Genomic DNA, 6,045 nt, shown 5'->3' on the forward strand with positions numbered 1-6,045 from the left:
AAAGAAGTAAACATATGTATATATAATTTATAATAAAAATAACTAAATAAGGTACAAAAATTTTACTAAATAAGTAAAAAAAATATATATTTGTAAGTACATGAAAATAATAATAATAATAATAATAATAATAATATTTACTAATATATGTATAGAGTTGATTTCATTTGAAAACCACTTTTGAGTTTTAAGAACTCGAAAGAACTCAACGAAACAATGTTTTTTACATATATGTAACATATGTAGGTTACATGTACGTAGAAAAATTACAGCATTTTTTATGCACCGAATCGACTTTTTACATACGTGTAACGAATGTTTAAATTAGTGTAATCATTGTACATCTTTATTCTCTTTTCTACTTAATTTTTTAATTAGATTTAATTTCAATCACATAATCTAACCTATTAAATTAAAAGTGTTGAATGAGGTTCTTAAACCTCAACAAGTTCTTAAATCATACCTCCCCTGTATGTGTGTGTGCGCGCGTGTGTGTATATATATATATTCATTTTGTATTCGTGTTTGAATAACCTTTTGTTTGGTTTGCATATTTTTATGATTATACTCTTAAAAATCGCAAATTGTGTGTATTGTAAAGACCATTTTATTGATGGATGCTTGAAAATCTTTATTATATTGTGGTTATGTCATAAGTTGAGTTATTAGTGTTACTTTGTTTAGGTCAATTAATTTGTTAATATTATTATCAATGCTAATTTATTAACAGGATATTACAATTAAGTAAGCGCGCTTTATAGCAATGGAGCGAATGATTAATCTAAATGGTTCTAATTACCAATTGTGGAAAAATCGGATGAAAGATTTTCTTTATGCTAACGGATTTCATCAACCAATGATCTGTTCTGAAAAGCCCGAAGACAAAACTAACGAAGAATGGAACTTGTTACACCGTCGGGTTTGTGCGTTCATTAGACATTGGGTTGATGCCAGTGTGTTAAATCATGTTAGTGAAGAAACAAATGTCCGTAGCTTATGGAGTAAACTTGAGCAACTATATGCTCCAAAGACATTAAACTCGACACCAGACGATGTTATTTCAGTGGAGGCGGTTAAAAATAATGGGTTGAACGAGGAGGCGGGAAGGAAGACACAAAACTGTGAACTCGTTGATAAAAAGCGTAAATTTCGGGCTAGGGCTATTCAGGTTTGTTTCCATATCATTATGTATTAGTTTTTGTGTTAGTCATGTTGTACTTCATTATGTTTCATGATTATCTTGAGTAGCGCTCTGGTTGCGGTGCGCACATATAATGTATACATGTGGGCCCTGAGGTGGGTAAAAGTGAAATTGCACTAACTTTGACGTTATTTTACTAATTTCATGAAAATAACGTTAAAAGTAACAGAAGGTTAATCAGGCATCATGTGGTGGCGTTGATGGCCGAAAGACAAGGGTACATTTACCAATCGGCGGTGTTCCGATGGTTGAGTGCTATGTGCCTTATGTCCGAGGCTTGATGCAAAACTACTATCGAGCTGGGGATCTCACCGGAAGCAGCCTCTCTATTCGTAAAGGGTAGAGGTAAGGTTGTCTACATCTTACCCTCCTCAGACCCTACCATAGCTTTGCTATTGGTGGGATTTACTAGAGTACGATGATGATGATAATCTCGAGTAAGTTAGTTAGTGAAGGTTGCTTTATTAGTTTCACATGTTGATGTTAAATGACGTGCGTAGGTTGTGCGTTTTCGTTCACTAGAGAAATCCAAGGTGGATGAGTTCTCATTGGAATTGTGAGTGCTAGATTTGCTCGGTTTTTATGTTACGAATTTATATAATTTTCTTTTAACTTGTACGTGTTTGTTTATTTAAATTTCAGGTCCAAGTGTTACAACTATGATGATGTTGTTCAAAGAGTTGCCTATCATTTAAACTTAGACGATCCGTCTAAAATCAGACTTACGTCGCATTATGCTTATGCCAAAACAAGCAAACCTAGACCAATCAAATACCGAGGTTTTGACCGTCAATTGGACTTCCTGGCCTGCAAAAATAAGGTTATTTTGTGTTACCTTCAAGTTAAGGTTGATTTTGTTACACTTGTTTAATTATTATGTTCTTTTTGTTATATATGCAGACTTCAGATATTTTGTATTATGAACAGGAAGGCTTCAAATCCCTAAAGGTTGCATTTCATCATGCAACAAAAGATGAAGTAAGTGTTGACTTTGTAATTATTGTTATTTTTATCTATGTTTGACTTTCTCATTTTTTTTCTTAAAATTTTGACAGAATTACAAATTTTGTTCTTTAAATATGGATCAAGTACTTTAAAAAGTTTATTTACAGGCGGTGTTCTTTATATAATAAAACATTCGTTTTTTGTCCTCTACACTAACTGTCATCCAGAACTCAGTTAAATCCAAACATGTCAAGACTTAACGGGGTTTTTGTTTAACATTTTTAATTTAGTTTCCTTTTCTAATAATATATTTAGTTTGTTTTTTAATTATAAATACTTAAATGGTATGCGTAAAAAGACGTAAATGCCCTCACATGACAAGACTTAACGGGGGTTTTGGATACCAGTTAGTCAAAAGGATGAAAATCAAACAAACATGTCATGCAAAGGACACAGATTGCAAATAAACTTTTTAAAGGACATGACCTATAAATTACATATGTTTAAAGGACAAAACTTGTAATTCTGTCTATAATTTTTAAAACCATTGATAGGTAGTGATACATGCTATTAGATTGCCAAAAGAAAGCACTGTGAATGATATCTTCAATGATCTTAAGACAAAGGTAAACATATCAACTCTACCTAATTCTAATTAACCGGTCAAAACAGGTCGGGTTAGGTTGACCAGACACGTATCAAAATTGCCACGTCTTATATAGTTGACTGGTGAATGTTATCATGAAACAAACAGGTTGAGTTGTCTCATAAAGATGCAGAGCTTCGATTGCTTGAAATTTATGTCAACAGGATCTACAAGGTATTTAAGAGTTTGTTGACTTTGTTTATAAACTTTTTTTTAACCTTGTTACCTTTTGTTTATATTGAAATATTCTGTATAAACAGATTTTTCCTCTGACCGATAAGATAGAGAACATTAATGATAAATACCGGACGTTACGTGTTGAAGAGGTATTTTTTTAATTTCTTATACAATTTATACTTGAATTTTATTTTATTTTTATTATTTTTTTTGTTACAGATTCCGGAAGAGGAAAAGAACCTTGGTCCACAGGATCATATAATTCATGTTTATCATTTTAAAAAAGACAATCAGAACATGGTATGAATTTTTATTTGTGGTTTTTCATCATAATAATAGTAATGACTAATATCAACTTAATATTCACTTTTATATAATTTTGTACTACCAGGAAATACAACACTTTGGGGAACCGTTTTTCCTTGTGATCCGGGAGGGTGAAACATTAGCTGAAGTTAAAATACGCATACAGAAGAAACTACGGGTTCCTGATGAGGCGTTTTCTAAGGTTCTTTAACATGCTTATTAGTCATAAACCGAATTATTATTAATATTTTTATTTTGCTTTTAACTATGTATTTTTACTGTAAATCATTATGTATCAGTGGAAATTCGCGTTTCGCTCTGTGGGTCGGCTTAAATACCTTCGGGATTCTAATGTTGTCTACAACCATTTTCAGGTTAAAATCTCTCTAACATTTATTATTATTTTTTTTATTATCGTACTCTTGTTGTTGTTGTTATTATTATTATTATTATTATTATTAGGGGAAGGTTAACGTACAAATGAAATTAACGTGTTAAACGTGAGAATCAAGTAGAGTAATTATATATACAAGTAAAGTAATTACATCATCATAAAGTAATTACATAATTACTCTATAATAATTACTTTACTTGATTCTCATGTTTATCACGTTAATTTCATTTGTATTTGATTCAAACCCTTATCATTATTACTACATTATGGTTTTAGGGAAGAGATCTTATTTATGGTGCTTGGGAAAATTACCTCGGATTGGAGCACTGACACTACATCGAACGCTCATATGCTGCAAATCAGTGATACAACTATTTCCTTTGTTTACTGTAATGTTTATTTCCAGTTGGTAATTTAGAATCATGGGTACTTATTACTTAACTATCAGCGGATCTTGTAAGGCTATATATATGTTTAGCCTCTATGCTTTTGTTGCTCTTTCCATGAAATATGGGTACTTGGCTAGTAGTAACTTTAGACTGTACATGTTCATAATGCAACTTAGTATCGTGCGATTAGGCCTTGATATAGCCTGTTCTATCGGTCGTTTCATTAAACCTAACTATAAAAATTTGTTATTTTTCTCATGTAGACATCTAATATTTGTATACTATTTAATCTTTTTGTTCAAGTTGAAATATAAAACTAGTCAGAGGCATTAATAAAAATATCTTGTTTTAACCTGGATTGATTTTGTGATTATATATAATAAAAGATTAGTTATATGTAACCCCTTCTGATGTGAACATAAGGACGTTACATCAAATGACAGCACAACTTTTTTAAGGCCTAAAGATATACTTAAAATAGCAAAATACGAAACAAAATAAACCGTCAGCTTACGAAGTCTAAATTCATCACCAGCATTAATACTAATTCTAAGCTTCCCATCTTAACGATAAACTCTCTAACACAAGTTCCAACTCCCATAGCTTTCAACACACAGCACCAATCAACCCATCCTAATTACCTGTCACAAAACAATAAAATGCGGTCAAGATAATTGCTCAATACTGCACGAATGCAGATCACAATGTATAGATGAGACATCTGAAATAATAATATTATAACATATCCTAGAATGCATTCATACGCCTGCTAAATAATCCAAAACGCTCTTCCGCAAACATATGTTTAACGAATTAGAGACGTCGATCACACTCCATAGGTAGTTGACTTGTTATTCCTATGTTATGTATACATGTCTAAAGTTCTATGACCACATGACTGAACATACCGAATTTTTTGCTGATTTAGGTGGGTTGGAGAAAAAAAAGTGTTTTAGGTAGTGACTAGAATTTAATTGTTTTTAGGTAATCCTTCATCTGAGATGGCAGATTACAAGTACACGCAAGCATGCTTTACACGTGTGTCTCCATGTCGGATGCCATGTCAACGGGTAATACACGTGGAATCATCTATCTGAGATAGAGGATTACATAAACTCATTTTACCAACATTTACCGTGGACTTACCATATGGAATCTCCTTTTTTACCTCCTGTCACAACCCCTGAAATCCTCTATCTCAAATAGAGGATTGTCACAAGGAATATATGCTAATAGGTCTCGTAAATGAATTGTATTCAACATTTGGAATCAGTAAATGTCATATTTGTCACACGTTTCTGAGAGTTTAAACCATGTTTTACATAAAGCTAGGTGGGGTAACCTGACCACGAACATTTCTGAGAGTTTAAATATGACATTTACTGATTCCAAATGTTGAATACAATTCATTCACGAGAGCTATTAGCATATATTCCTTGTGGTGACAATCCTCTATTTGAGAGAGAGGATTTCAAGGGTTGTGGCATGTGTTCAGGAGGTAAATTTTTAGAGATTCCATATGGTAAGTCCATGGTATGTAATCCTCTATCTCATATAGAGGATTCCAGGTGTATTACCCGTTGACATGGCATCCGACTTGGAGACACACGTGGAAAGCATGCTTGCGTGTACTTGTAATCCGTCATCTGAGATGGAGGATTACCTAAAAGCAATTAAAATCTAGTCCACTACCTAAAAGCACTTTTTTTTTCTCCAACCCACCTAAATCAGCAAAAAATTCCAACTAGAGTATGTTTCCTGTAACACCCCGACCGATGGCGGATTATACATCGGGGCGCCACGTATTGTTTCATTACTCGCGACACTATTTGGGTGTCCATATTTAATAAATACATTTTCTTTGCGCACGCGCAGAACATGAAATCGTAAGGTAACATAAATCATATCATAACTTAAAATATTCAAATAACATAATTTGTCTTGTTACATTTTAATCTAGGTCCAAACAAAAAGAAAGCATCCTACG

At 32.7% G+C, this 6,045-nt stretch overlaps 1 long non-coding RNA gene across 2 annotated transcripts; it reads left to right on the forward strand.

The window, feature by feature from the left end:
* The first annotated feature begins 2,853 nt into the window (after positions 1 to 2,853).
* LOC143598146 (uncharacterized) lies at positions 2,854 to 3,663 on the forward strand. Of its 2 annotated transcripts, XR_013147058.1 has the most exons (5): positions 2,854 to 2,966; positions 3,053 to 3,118; positions 3,189 to 3,269; positions 3,361 to 3,477; positions 3,575 to 3,663. It is a non-coding gene; the product is annotated as an uncharacterized LOC143598146 (long non-coding RNA). The 2 variants fall into 2 exon arrangements; XR_013147057.1 differs by having other exon boundaries at positions 3,361 to 3,630.
* Positions 3,664 to 6,045: the final 2,382 nt, after the last annotated feature.

Source organism: Bidens hawaiensis, unplaced genomic scaffold (genome assembly GCF_021521415.1).
Source record: "Bidens hawaiensis isolate Kalapana, Puna unplaced genomic scaffold, B.hawaiensis_p1.1 tig00049702_1, whole genome shotgun sequence".
Taxonomy (NCBI): domain Eukaryota; kingdom Viridiplantae; phylum Streptophyta; class Magnoliopsida; order Asterales; family Asteraceae; genus Bidens; species Bidens hawaiensis.